This window comes from Lolium perenne, chromosome 4 (genome assembly GCF_019359855.2).
Source record: "Lolium perenne isolate Kyuss_39 chromosome 4, Kyuss_2.0, whole genome shotgun sequence".
In the NCBI taxonomy this organism is placed as follows: domain Eukaryota; kingdom Viridiplantae; phylum Streptophyta; class Magnoliopsida; order Poales; family Poaceae; genus Lolium; species Lolium perenne.
This window is the reverse complement of record NC_067247.2, coordinates 38,528,744-38,543,943: the sequence shown is the minus strand read 5'-3', so window position 1 is coordinate 38,543,943 and position 15,200 is coordinate 38,528,744. Positions and strand designations below refer to the sequence as shown.

Here is a 15,200-nt window from a genome sequence, read left to right as displayed (position 1 = left end):
GGCAGTAGCACTTGTGTTTCTAGATATATCAGCACATTGAGTTTTCTCTTCTAATTATTCTCTTCATTTCTGATCACAGATTTTCTTGCTGCCACTTTTCCTTAATATGGACGGTGCTTTGGTGCTGAAATATGGGTGGCTGGGCTGCTGCTGCTGACCGCCGCCACATGCCGGTGAGCCTCGCATCCTCCTGGACCTGTCTGGTTCCCTTTTGCTGGTTGAGAGTCTGCCGCTTCTTCTTTATCTCTGGCGAAAAATTGAACTGTAGCTTAACTTGCCTGCTCTATTTAGAAGGTTCAGGATTGCGTGCAGTGGTGCTGGTAGAGCCCACTGCTGGCGGCAGTGGTGATGGCGCCATGCATGAAGGTTCAGGAGGGTCCTTAATTTTGAGGGTGCCTTAGAGCTCATAAATCGGTTCAGGATGTCTTCCTCCACTCTGTTGGGGACAAGAATCTCTGTGAGGTTCCTCCCGCCGCCTTCTCCAAAAAATATCATTTTTTTTCGGTTGACGCTCTTGGAAATATGCTAAGTTTACTAAAACCGGGTCCTAATAAATTGATTGTGATCTCACATGCATATTGACTGACGCGCCGATATTGTTGATTCTAGACTGCATGGCTTTGTTTAGTTCGGTTTCAGTAGAGGCTTGCGTGAAAGGATATTCCATGCTTAGATCCGTCGCATTTGGCCATATCCAAATGTAGCCAAGTAACTCCTTTCATTATACTCGTGCAATGTTAAAAGTTTGGAGTTAGCATATCCAACACATATATGCCTTGATATAAATTATATCTCTGTAGCTGGGATTTTGCAGCTCCTAATATGTGTGACAAATGTTTTTTGCCTTGTTGTAAATCTGCACATGTCTTGGTTTCTACATGCTGATCTTTGACACCATCAAGCCATGTTTGTATTCCTGTTTTGTAATTCCAATGACATGTTATCTGTTTATGCCAATTTCCGAATCTCTTTATTCTTGCTAAATTGGTTCTAGAGCTGACCATCATGTTTTATTTTTGTGCTAGGACAATGACATGGCAGGGTATGCTAGCTGGACCTGTAGCTGCTTGATGCATCATATTCGCCTGGCTTGAGCCACCTGTAGCTCCCTGAATGCGATGATATGGTTGCAATCCAAGAACCACCAAAGATTTACCCTATGTTTGTTGGTCGGTGGTTTGGAAATTCTGTTTGATTGTCACGCTAGTTGTGACTATTGTTGTAATATAAGTGTATTGTTTGCTATGCAGGTTTGAATGTCTCCAAAACAGGCAAGACCTTGCCAAAATTTTAACACCCTTGTGAATTAGCCTTTATATGATTATTAATTAGCTTAACTGTTGATTAGTATTTTTTGAAACTAGATTTCTTGAAGAAGCTATCTAGTTTGGTGTACGTTTGCAACACCAGTAGAATAAAGGAAGGTTAAACAATTTACGTAGATGAGCTGATAGATCGGATTCACCTTTGATTAGTCAAGCTAAGATAGAATCGGTCTACAGATGCACGTGAGCTAGCAGATACATCCACTAGAATCGATTTGAGAAGTACCTAGCTTCTTTTTAGTAGAGCGGTAACTCACCTAGCATCAGTAAGTTTGGCCTGCGCTGATCATGCACAGGTCATTGGCTGCATGCCTGCATGGATGTAGCGTGGTATTGAGCTTCTGCTGCTACACGATCGATCACAATCTTTTGTAGTAGAAAGAAACATGCATATAATAACTAATAAAACAAAATAATTGTCACAAATAAAGTACGTGAGACGATATATCTAGCTGGCTAGAGGCATATAGCAGTCCATTGCAATCTCCCATCTATAAGGAATACATGTCCACGAGAAATTATCAACGTCCAATGTACCTTCAGCATCCTAGACTCACCGCTCCCGCCGTTGTCGCTTTACGGCCCTAGCTAGCCCATCTGCTATCTCTTCGCCCCCATGGCCGATTTCCCTGCAATGTCTTCCCAATCGGAGAACTGGTGCATTGAGGGGTGGGGCTGTGAAGTCGGTCATGCTGAGGTGAGTAGTTGAGGAGGGAGATCCAAGAGGGTGTGGCGAAAGGAGGGTAGAGGTCGGCGTCGCGGCTTCAATGGCTGCAAGTGAGGTCTCTTAGATATTTATGTGATTTTGCTGGAAGTTTTGTTGATAAAGAAACACATACTCATGCTGTCCATCTACTACATGATAGTGCTATATATGTGAAGAAAGTGAAGAGATGGCATGACATACTCATGCCTCGTGATAGGCAAAACATGAGCAGTTGGCATTGGCAAAATGAAGCTACCCAACATGCCAAATAAAATTACTAGTCGGGAAATCGATGGCCTAGTTAACTACTCCAATTGATGTCCTAATTTAACTGCACATAAATTAGGCAGCGGGGAATTCGAAGCAACAAATTATACTCTGCCTAATTAACTCGCATGCATTAATCGAGGAGGCAAAACATGAGAGGTTCAGTCGTTTCCTTTCCAACAACAAATCGAATCCACAATCGACCTCCTCTCAGTATCTTCCTCCCCCACCCACCCGACTCCCTCTCCAACGCCGCTTCCCCGCCGGCTCGGCTCCGGCCATCCATGGCTCCGGCTGGGCCTCACCGGAACATGCGCCGTCCGCACCACCAAGCGCAGTCCCCGAGCACCCGCCGCCCCAATCCATGGAGGGAGAGCCTCACCTTCTCCCAACTTCTCCTCGGTCAGTAGTCCCTGTTTTTTACCCAGATTGTCTTGCTTCCATATAAATACTTGGCTTTAGAGGTCCATGTATTGCAAGTTCTGGTTTTACATATCTAGTCTGTAATATGCACGGAATCCTTACTTTTTTAAGAATCAATGCTTTTTGCAAGGTTTGATTTTTCCACACATTAGCTCACAGTAATAGCATAACTTCTGATTGATTCGTCCATAATAATACTCAGGGAATCAGTTCCTGTGTTGCAGTACCATCTTTGCTAAAATGAGCTATGTTCCCATGTCATCCTAGGCGACCACTGGCAGGGGTCGAGCAAGACCAGGGAAGGGTATGGGCGGAGCTGCATCCGTCGTCCTGGTGGCTGGTGTGGACGAGCAGTGCGGGCGACGGCATTGGCCGGTGGGATGGCGCGGGTGGGAGAAGTTTGCTGCAGTCCAGGCATGGCGCGGGGAGACGTGGAGGGTGATCTGTTGGTCGCCTGCCCGGAGCTAATGGTGCCGACGTCCATGGGCAGCTGCTGCCGGCGTCTTCCAGCAACTACCTCCCCGAGCTCCTTCCGGCCACCACGTTCGCAACCCGCTGCTGCCAGCCACCTCAACGACATGCTTCCACTCGGTGAGGTCTCTCTCCAACTCAATTTATTCTTCCATAAAAATCATGTCTTCATTCCTATTGAATTTGCTAGTGAGGAATGCATGCTTGTATCTTTGTGAACCTGTTGCGTGCTATTGTCGTCGTGCCTTGTGGTTGATTTGTATACTTCTCAAGTTATCTGGTTGTATGCACATATGTGTGTAGACCTAATTCTGCTTGTGTATATTGCTAGTTTTTAGTTATTGCCTTCAGTGGCGTATGCTCTACTTTTACCGTCCTGCGTCTTCTCTTCTATGTATGCTCTAATTTCATCGAAGTCTGAATCTGCTTTCAAAAACATGAATCTTTACAATTCAAGTAGATGCCCATTCTAGATCATCTATTTAATAAATTCCATCTATATTTTAGCTAGTTCATTGAGTTTTGGAATGTTCGTGCCACAAGATCTGTTCTCCAGAAGATATTTTTTTGCTGCTTCTATGCGTTGTCCATCTTTCTTGTCTTGTAGCCTCCTCCTTACTGCTATCTGAATTTTGTGTTCCCTATGGCCCGGATTACTTGTCACAGTCTGATTACAAACAAGCGTACCCATCGGCTGTGACAACTAATTGGAGCCGTAGGGAGTATTTTTGTGAGTTGGCTCGTGGTGTTTGTCAGGCATTTGTTTTGCTTGAATGAATGTGTTTTTGGACGCCTGAAAATTGAGTGGACTGATCTAAGGGATTAATATCTTGGACTACTTGTTTGGTATAGTTGTTAATTATGTGTGGCTGGCATTTTTTATTTTAAGTATATGACTTTTTACTCATGAATAATGCTGCATAGCACAAACAGTAGTGCAATTTAATGTTCTTCCCATTTTAAACATTGTTGCATTACTACTTTACTAGTCCCTGTTTTTTCCCAGGTTGTGTTGCTTCCATATAAATACTTGGCTTTAGAGGTCCCTATATTGCAAGTCATTCTTCCTGAAGTTCTGGTTTTACATATCTAGTCTGTAATATGCACGGAATCCTTACTTTTTTTTAAGAATCAAAGCTTTTTTGCAAGCCTCGCTTTTTCCACACATTAGTTCGCAGCACAATAATACTTAGGGAATTAGTTCCAGTGTTGCAGTACCATCTTTGCTAAAATGAGCTATGTTCCCATGCCATCCTAGGCGACCATAGGCAGGGGTCTAGCAAGGCCAGGGAAGGGTAGGGGCGAAGCTGCATCCGTCGTCCTATTGGCTGGTGCGGGCGACAACATAGGTGGGCGGGATAAGTTCACTGCGGTGCAGGCATGGCGCAGCAAGACGTGGAGGGCGAGCTGCTGGTCCGGAGCTACTGGTGGTGTCCATGGGGAGCTGATGTCGGTGTCTTGCAGCGATTACCTCCGCGAACTCCTTCTTCTAGCCACCATGTCCGCAACCCGCTGCTGCCAGCCACCTCAACGACATGCTTCTGCTCGGTGAGGTCTCTCTCCTCCATTTATTCTTGCATAAAAATCATGTCTTTATTCCTGCTGAATATGTTAGTGAGGAATGCATGTTTGTATCTTTGTGAATCTGTCGTGTGCTATTGTCGTCGTGCCTTATGGTCGATTTGTATACTTCTCAAGTTATCTGTCGTGCACATATGGGTGTAGACCTGATTTAACTCGTTTATTTTACTGAGTTATTAGTAATTGGCTTAAGTGGTGTATGCTTTCACAAACTTGGATCTCTGAAATTTTACAATTCAAGCAGATGCACATTCTAGGCCATCTATTTAATTATTGCCATCTATATTTCTGCTAGTTCATTGGGTTTTGGAATGTTCATGTCACAAGATCTGTTCTCCGCAAGATCTTTTTTTGCTGCTACTATGTGTTGTCCATTTTTCTTGTCTTGTAGCCTCCTGCTTATGACCTGGGCCTTGACAGGTTTCTTACAGCTGTCTGAATTTTGTTTTCCCTCTTGCCCGGATTGCTTGTAGCGGTACATGTACTTATTACAAACATGTGTACCCATTAGCCGTGACAACTAATTGGAGCCTTAGGGAGTATTTTTTGTGAGTTGGCTCGTGGTGTTTGTCAGGCATTTCTCCTACTTGAATGAATGTGTTTTTGGACGCCATAAAATTGAGTGGACTGATCTAAGGGATTTAGATCTTGGACTACTTGTTTGGTATAGTTGTTAATTGCAACACTTGACTGATTTTGGGACCAGCTTTCTTATTTCTTGATGTTTACGAGTAGCTATTGCTACATTATTCAGCTACCTAAACTATCTATTACTGGTACTGCAACATTTTCAGATCAGCTCGGGTCATTTCTAGAACTGCTAGATGCATTATTCAGCAAGCCGCGCTCGCTTGGCTGGATTTCACCGCGGATCAAGGACTGCCTGGATGCATTAGCAAGCAAAGATACACATCAGAAACAACAAGGACAAGGCTGGATGTCTGAATCATTTTGGTACTGGCTGCTTTAGTGTCCTGCTACAATTTTTAGATTCATTATCCCCTTGTTGCTTTTGCTCTCGGAAGAGTCACTATCAGTAGCCCCTTTCCATTACAAATCATTTTCTGCAAATAGACCTTTTTATTTCAGATTTCACTGAGCATAACACTGAGACAACACAGTAACATAGTATCTTGCGGGTTAGTTAGCTGGTGGTATTTTTGAGTTATAGTCTTTTGCTGAAGTGTATGTGGCTTTTTTCCAATCTACACTAGGCATAAAAAGTACTACCTCCCTTTCGAAAAGGAGGCATATATGTTTCTTATGAAGTCAAATGGTGTAATGTTTGACCAAATTTATAAAATAAACTATCAACTATTACAACGCCAAATAGACACAGTATGAAAGTACATTGCATGATGTATCTTATTATATTGATTTTGTAGTATATATGTTGATTTTTTTTCTTCTATAAACTTGGTCAAAATTTATAATGTTTGACTCTTATAAAAATTTATATCCCTTGTTTTCTTTTGGATTGTAGTATATGCTGAGCTACAGTATTGTTCCTGGTTGTTACAGGTGCCGAGATAAAGGAGCCTTCACGGCTTGAGGCTCTATAGCAGGAAGGTGTTGGCTATTCCTATTAAGGAGAATGAACGCCAACTAGTTATTGAGAACGCCACAAATTTCTGGCAACAGATAAGTAAGCAGCCCATTCTTTTTCGTGGCTTGTCCCATTGGATATTGCTTTCTAATCGAACATTTTTGTTCTGTATTAAGCTATTGTCAAAGGTAGATGATGGTGACATCTTAATACATCGCAATGCAATACAAAACAAGCATGTCTTGGATTACTTGTTTGGTTTAGTTATTCATCGTGTCATCTGTCATACATGTAAAGCGATTGAACATGCGTTGTATTAAAATATGGTAATAGCCATTAGCCATCTTAAAAAGATTTCATTTTTCCAAATGCGAACTAATAATTTATTTTGATTCCGAGAGGATACCATTATGTAATTTATTCAGCAACACTTCCCTTTTTAGAGCAGAAATTTTATCAACAGCACAGTCAGAACAACATCATGCTAACCTGAATAATTAATAGGAAGAGTCGAGCCATATGTCTGCTAACTTTTGTATGCTCTAACGTTTCTTTGTAGACTTATTTTTATTTTCCATACCAAATGAATGGATTAAAGGAATAGGTGACAATGTGCATGCTACAGTAGAAGTTGGATGAAGAATGTATTTGTGTGCTTAAGATGGGCTGTAGTATACTTTATTTGTGGGGTGGAATGAACACATTTTTTTGATCCTCTATATGCTGCTCCATTCTGATTGAGCTGACCAACCCTCAACTTGTCCTAAACCATAGAAATAGCGCCATTAAGTGCTAGTTAACATAGAAAAATCAGATGTACACCCATATTCCCTGCGATGGATTTGGATACTTCTCAAACACTGATGCTATATTTCGAGCCTTTTCTAATTTCAGAACCTGTAGTATTTACATGATTGGTAATATGGAGCCATAAGTTACTTTTCTTTACCATTTGTTATCGAGTGCTTCTGAGAATTTTACTGCTCGCACTTTTGTTGTGCACCTTGGGCTATATGAACTAGTAAGTTGCAAAGAAAATTAGTATTTATGATTGGTGTACTGTATAGATGTGACTAGACCCGATTTAAGAATATTAATATTGGAACCGATTCGATTTAACTATGAGTGGTATAAAGTGTCTTGTCTTAGGTTTTTATTTTCCCATTTTGTTCATCTGTTGTTTTTGAACACCTTTATCCTACAGCTAAACAGTTCTGCCATGGGAAAGGAAAAGTCTCACACTAACATTGTGGTCACTGGCCATGTCGACTCTTGTAAGTCAACCGCAACTGGCCATCTACTTTGAGAAGTTAGCCACCGAGACCCGTTAGCACCCTCTTCGCGTGCTCACTCGTGAAGTAATGCGGATGATCTGCTGCTGCAACAAGGTATACTTGCTATTCATCATCCCTATGCAATTTTTTTGAGTAACATTTCGTTTCATGTGCCGATTCATCATTTATGTGTTGTTTCTTCTGATGCATCACTATTTTCTCTACTCTTTATTTGTACTTCACGAATGACTCATATTATATGTCCATGATCATTAGTACCATGTAAAGTCAGAGGCTAGAACTTTCTAGTGTCATGGAGTTGCTTCGCAAGTATGGTCTTGCATTACACAAATCATCCTAATGTATCTAGTTTTCCTAAATGCTCTTTTGTACCCAAAAGACTTTCCTTTTTGTTCTTGTTTTATAATTTAGATGATGTATCCATTTTCTAGCATGAATTAAATTGGAAAGGAATAACACTGGGTTTTGCGTGTTCCTAGGGATTAGTTTGAATCCAAAAGACTGACAGCTATTAAATCCTGATAATTATGCAGTAACATGTCTAGTTGCTACTACCGAATAAATGACATCATAAAAGGGATGGTCATACTTCAACTCTTCCAAGTGTTGCAAGATTATTCTTATTCAGTACAGCCATATGAAAATTCATTTCGATTTTCAATTCTTCATCAGGGTGGGTTTGTTATGAAACAGATTTTATTTGATCATGATCTCTTAGTTTTTAAAAAGGGGGTTTTATATTGTCTAAAAAAATGGCAGTATTAACAGAATAGCATTCAGGTACTTCATGTGGGTCCTTATGAAACATATTTTAAATTTGAAGTGCATTCAGGTACATCAGGTGGGTCCTTGTGCAGGTGATGGACGAGGCGATCTTGTTCAACCAACTATCAAAAACAGGGCTCTGGCTCTGATCATGGAGCAAGTGTATGCATAGGAGAAGTTGTACCGGTGGGCTCTGTCCGAGGAAGCAAAGAGGGCACGGGATTGGTGGTGGTGAGGAACACGGGCACATGATGATCGTGGTGCCTCCTGGGTCACCCCCTTGCCTTGGCCTTCCGTTAGCTTTTGAAAACAGGTGGCTTACTCTTCTGATACCTTGTCTGTTGTAATAAGTGTAGGGATCATTCTTGCTTGTTTGGTGGCTGCATATAATGCTACTTTTCCTTTTTGTGTGGTGAGAACTTCTTAATGCAATTGTCTTTAAACCTATGTTTTCTTTCTTGTTTTGGCATAGTCAGGTATCGTGTTATATTGTCTTGTATTGTTTATTTTGTGATTCAGCATAATGCTGCCTTGTAAAAATGTTTTTTGGTTGGTTGTTTGAAATGCTATTGAAAGAGTAATTGATATGCATGCGCTGCTGTTGCTTTTCTTGAAAGATGGATTTGCACTCTTGCCTAGTATTGTTGCCTGAATTGCAAGTTGGAGTACTTGTTCTGTTGTCATCTTCTATTTGTGCTAATTTTGTACAACCCATCTAGTTTTTGAGCTCTGGAAATGGAGGCATGTAACTGTTTTTTTCGTGTTGTCTCGTATGAGAGGTTGTGGCTGTTTTGCTGGTAACTTGGTTTTATATGCTTTGCTCTTCATTGTTATGAAGGTCTGATGGGTCTATGGAGTGGTGTTGTCTCCTGGTTGTGATGCCAACTGATGCACTTGTGTTAGAATTATGGTTAACTATCAACATAGAAACTGGGTTTCCCTTTTGCATAATAATCTTGAACTCAAAGCTTAGATTTGTGGTCAGTTTGAATGCTTTTGTACATGTGTTCTCCGATCTGGTATTTGCCTTAATTAATTCATGTTATTATGACTATCTGGTGCAATAGTGATCTGTTTGTGCTAATTCGAAATATTTCCCACCTTGGCGTAGCATGGTTTAGTTATACATGGAAACTAAACCTTAATTCTTTCCTGAAGTGTCGCCTTTTTGTATCCTGGAGCTTTGTTTTTGGTTTAAATGGATCAATGGTTTCTTTGTTGTTGATGGTTGGATGCTATCGGCTACTAAATATGTTGCGTCTTGGTCTGGTGCTTAGTTCTTTCTGTTCTGGAGCTCACAATTTCTGTTATCTGCAAGTTTCGCCTGGTCTGGTGCAGGCAGAGGTGATTCGGGTTGGCGTCGTTACAACCTCTATGGTGAGCTCTTGTTCACCCTTTCGAAGTCTAGCTCCCTTGCGCTCGCTGTAGCCATGTTATGCTCCGGCCATCGAGGCGATGACTTGGATTTTGAAATATGGTCGTGGTGGCTATCTTGCCATCTTGTTTTCTAAATTCTTTGGTAGGAATTCTATATCTATTCCTGGTTACTTGAGGTCCTTAATTTTCCTAGTATTCTTGGTAAGCTAGTGGACTTGATGATTTTGTTAGTTCACTCTCTTTGTTTTTGTATGCATGGTTATCAATGCTTTGTTAGTCCTATGTGGTCTTGATCAGTTCCTCTTTTGGGAGAATAGCTCCATTATTTGACATTGTTCTTGAGAGAAATCTGCTTATCACTCTGTTATTAACTTGTTAGCTTGTTATTAGTATATTTTTACCTAGCCTCGATAGTTTGATTAGGAGCAGGTAACATTATTATTAAAAGGTTGCTGAATTTGGTCAGATATCCTTGGTTTAGGCTCAAGAAGAATATGATACTTCATGTACTAGGTCCCAATTCATTTTCACAAACTAAAGCAGTAGTTAGTGATGATTTAGTTGAAAAATGTTACTGGGTGTCATCCAATCTTTGTAGTTGTTCTCAGTTGTATTTTTTTGATGTTTCATTTCAAAAACTTTACTTGTTTTCATCACAATAATTATGTTATAAAATCTAGATGGTTCTTGTAATAGTTGCATGGAAGCCAATGGATTTGTGAAACTCCTAGTAAATCAGATCTGACATTTCTATGCTGTATTTATAAAAGAAGAGGGCATCAGATGGAGTTCATGCCTGCACCTAGTGGCATCTAAACCAACTTTCACATGCCCACACATGTAAAAAGGCACTTATGTTGACCGAGGTGTGGTGGGAGTTTGGGTAGGAACTCCGATACTTGCGGCTTATGAAGAAACATATAACGTTGATAAGAGCATGTCCCCTTCTCCCTTTTTCTTTCTGTCCCTGTAAAATGAACATAAAATCGTTGTATCATGCTCTTAGTTGGCTGGTTATATCGGACAATACTGAAATTCATTACTTGTATAAGAAAACATTTTGCTACAATTATAGGAACTACATAATATAAGGAAAACAAGCTGAAGTAATAGGCTTGAAAGTTATCAGAGTACATTGCTTCATGCAACCATTTAGCTCTGTTTATGCTCACACTTATTAGGTTTCATCCAGTCTGATGGCAGTACTGCGAATCTATGTGATTTATCGTTGCAGTGAAAATTGTCATTCTGTAGTAAAATCAGTGTTTATAAGTAGCCAACAATAAATATGTTTCTAACCTATTTTCTGTAGATCCTGAAATCAATAGGAGTGCGGTCCGTGGACGTGACCCTTTCTTTCAGTCTTTCTTTCACCTTTCTTGGTTTAAGTACACATTCTTGAAACATCATTCATTTAGGATCAGAGAATGTCGAACTTAACATGTTTGATTTTTTTTTAATCCTTGAGCCAGTCTTTAATAAAGCATAGCAGGTCTGTAATACATTACTGAGTGTTTTTCATTATTTTCCAGTCATTTTGCTATATATAAAAAATAAAACACAAATGATCTTCCTGATATACTATTGTTATGAAAGAAAGTTATGATCTCCCCGATAGACCGACCACATTGTACATGTTGTTTTAATATAGTTTGTGGTAGATTTTGCTGGTTGTATCTACTTGTAACTAGCCACCAACTTGTGTGTGATGTTTGACTCTTTTCTATTACTTTTGACATGACAACTTGACAGCCATTCTCGTGCAACAATATTTTCACTAGTTCTATTTTGCGCCGCCTCTGACTCACCGTGGCTCTAACATGACACCATTTGGTGGCCTTTTATGCTGCCCCAACGTTGGCGCCTTTTGTTTATCTGGTGCTTAAGCCGCCGGTCTGGCCACTTGGGTCAGGTCAGGGGATGAACGCTGGATTCCAGGACGCCGCCACTATCGGGTTGCTTCGTCGATTGTTGCAACTTAGAGATTCATGGTGAGATTACTCTCCCACTCCTTATTCTTTCAGATTTGTAGATTAAATATTTCCTTGCACTTTAAAAGAATTACCATAACTGAATATATACCCCGTGTCTACATTTGGGTCAGCATGCACTTAGGCTACATTTTGCAGCTTTCTTCGTGCGGACAGATTAAGATGGTGTTGCATTTATTTATTTGCTATAAGAAACATGCTTTTGTATGGCAGGGATGACCAAATCATCTGGAGCGTCTTGGTGCTGCCACTTGGAGTGGCTGGTGGTGTCAACCTTGCCAGTGGAGAAGATGGAGTTGGACGGGGAGATGGGGATGTGTGGAGCACCACACCATCAATGTGGGGCTCAAGGAACTCGTCAAGCTGGTTTGTTATTGAAAGGAAGGATAGTTGCTTTGGTAGATTGCCACACATGAGTGTATTCACTTGTACCAGATTACCAAATAACATGTATGCCTGAGTATATATATAGATCCAGATTTTGAATTTTGCCGTCCTATGTACGCTGGTTTGTTACTGCACTAGCGATTTTTATCTACACTAGCTGGGGTTGCTCTCATGTACTTGTATCCCCAATGCTACAGATAACATGTATATGTACGTGTGTATAAACTATGTCCTTGGAAATAATTTGTACCTCCATTGCTACAGATAAAATGTGTATCTACTTGTGTACATTGACTGGCTAGTGCTGTTGCACTTCATTCCCTTATGAATATCCTTATTTTTCCATGTTATCCTAAATGTCTAGAAATCTACCTAGATCGTGTCAAAAAATTTAATAAAGGTAGCTTCACATGATGATGAGCTATGCATGTATAAAGAAAGAACAAGCATGTATAGAAATAGTGTAATAGTTGGCATGTTTCAGCTAGCTTTGTACCTGCTAGACTTTGGCGAGCCAACAGATGCGCTGAGCAAGACCAACGGGGCTCGCCATCGACATCGCTACTCGTGTCCCACTTCCTGCAGGATGGACGTTAGAGGAAGATGACAATTTGGCGAATACTTGCCGGAAATCGGAGTCTATGAAGGCGGTACCACAACATCTCCAATATGCAGCTCATTGCGTTAGTCTAGACTGTCCCATAAGGCACTGTCAATTAGGTTCACGAGCAAGCGACGATACAAAACAAGAAAAGTACGTGATCTAAGGCTAGTTTCGTTCCTGCTAGAGGGACAACAAATTTGGCAGGTACACGTTTTGGAAGCTTTTGTTAGGGAACAGAATCACCAGGATGCATGCTATTTAAGGCTAGATGTGTTCCCTCTGCTCTACCAGTCCTGGATTAACGTGATGGTTGGATTGCTTCACCGGCATCATGGGGCACAATTTTCAAAGGGTCACATCACTTATGTGTGGGGAGGTGTTATGTTTCACGAGATGGGATGCCAAGTCACCAATCCATGGCATAGTACATCTCAGCTGTCCATCAAAATTCATCTAGGTTGTCCATACATCTAAGGAGCACCCCGTCCAGTTCTTTCTCTACCTTCTCCACATCTATACATATGAGACAGTCGGTCACACACCGCGTGTGGATTGCGCGTGTGACTATGACTTAGACTTTGACTTTTACTTGTCGAGGAGAGGAGAGTGAGGGTGAGCGCCATGGCTGGCCGATGAGGAAGGGCGCGCTGACGAGCTTGTGCAGATGTGACGCGTTGATCGAAGGCCGGCGGCGAGCTCTTCACCACCCCAACAAGCAGGTATTCAAATCCTTATTCTCACGCATCCGTTATTCCTGCGTGTAGCGAGACTGCGCCTAGGGCGGTAGCTGGTAGACGCGCGCGGAAGCTAGCGAGATCGATCCATCCTCGTACGTGATGTGTTTTTTTTTCTAAAACTCATGTTACAATCTCCAACAAAAAGAACTAGCGCATCAAATATTTTTTCCTAACTCATCCAATATTGCAGGAACACATATGTAACATTGGTGAAATCTATCTATATCATACATATAAAAATGACTGTAGCACTTTGCTCATACTGGCACAATGTAGCAAAATACAATGTCGTATGTAACATCAACAACATTTCCAAAAAGAAATTTTGCTAGGCATCTTCTTCTACGAGTCTAGTACCCTATGGGAGAGCTTCCCATCCATGTCATAGGTCCTAAAGTTCGAGCTCACTAGACATGTATCTGACTCGTAGGAGGTTCCCCGTAGGCAAATCTGGTGAACCCCACGACCAATCCATTGCAGGGGTCATCTTCTCCAGGTCTGGCGGCCAAATCTGGCCCGGCGGGTGATGCTCGATGGAGATCTGGTGAAGGAGGCTCATGGAAGAGCATCAGCGGGAGGCAGTGAGAGGTGGCCGTGAGCCGTAGCAGAGTGCTGCCACCAAGCTTTGGCAGTCGGTGATGCACAAGCGAGCTATGGTGAATGAGAGCGGAAGGAGAGGGTGCCGACAAGTAGCAGGAGAGGTGGTCTGCAAGAAGCAGAAGATTGCGCGGCCAGTGATAGCAATATCAAAATCTCACACAGAAGGGAAAAGAAGCTGTGATGCATACCGGGTCATTCACTGGGGATATAACCGGCTCTACTCCCGATTGGTGAATTGAGTTTTCCTAGTAGTAAAGGACCATGCATGCTGAAATATTTTATGATTTGCCACATTTTTCTTTGAAGTGTCAGTATAATTTTCCACATGACCACCATGATTACCGTAGAAGTAATTACTAACTCTGCAATGTAGTACATGCCACCATAAACCTCCCCATTTTATGTGCCACCATGTCCAACCCATTTCCCAATTCCCGTGCATTACCATTTTATGGAGCAAAGATAGTCTTCTCCTCTGTCCCTAGACAATCTTAACCCCTCCTTGCCAAAACTGACAATCTAATTTCAGTCGTCCAGGCTGCTCGTCACAGTCCGCAACCGTTGAGCTATTTCTCCATTATCTTCATTCAAAATAGGAGAACATAGTAGGGGTTGTAATTAATTGGAGGGCAATGGTTGAAATCAGTACCAAAAAAAGACTTTCGTACTATTTTGTGTAAGAAAATGAGAGCTATTTCCTTTGTGAAACAGACCTCACATCTATTGATCAAACCAACAACACGGACACCCCTAAAACTATAGAAAAATACATTGTGTGTGTGGGGGGTGGGGGGGGGGGGGCGCAAAATCTCGTATCTCATTCCCATGCCCATGGACGCCACCGTTGTTATCCTTCCATCAACAAAGAAATCCATCATTGTTGATCGTGGAAGGGAAATCAACATGGCCACGGTCGCTGCCGGAAGATCCACAGATTCAAGATCTAAGTCTAAAAATACACATACTAGATCACCAACCTGAAACTCCTTTGGTCTCACCTTCTTATTGTATGCGCGGGCTACCTTGGCTTTGTTCTCTTTAATCTTCTCCAACGACCAAAATCTGAGTTCCGTTGAATCCTCAATAGTATCACTCATCAGGGCTGCATATTCTTCAGCTGTTAGA

At 41.6% G+C, this 15,200-nt stretch overlaps 1 long non-coding RNA gene across 2 annotated transcripts; it reads left to right on the top strand.

Moving 5' to 3' along the window:
• Positions 1-2,720: 2,720 nt before the first annotated feature.
• LOC127292214 (uncharacterized) lies at positions 2,721-8,856 on the top strand. 2 transcript variants are annotated; one of them, XR_011744316.1, is made up of 6 exons: positions 2,721-3,312; positions 4,451-4,740; positions 5,568-5,727; positions 6,295-6,418; positions 7,524-7,707; positions 8,472-8,856. It is a non-coding gene; the product is annotated as an uncharacterized lncRNA (long non-coding RNA). The 2 variants fall into 2 exon arrangements; XR_007845041.2 differs by having other exon boundaries at positions 8,447-8,856.
• Positions 8,857-15,200: the final 6,344 nt, after the last annotated feature.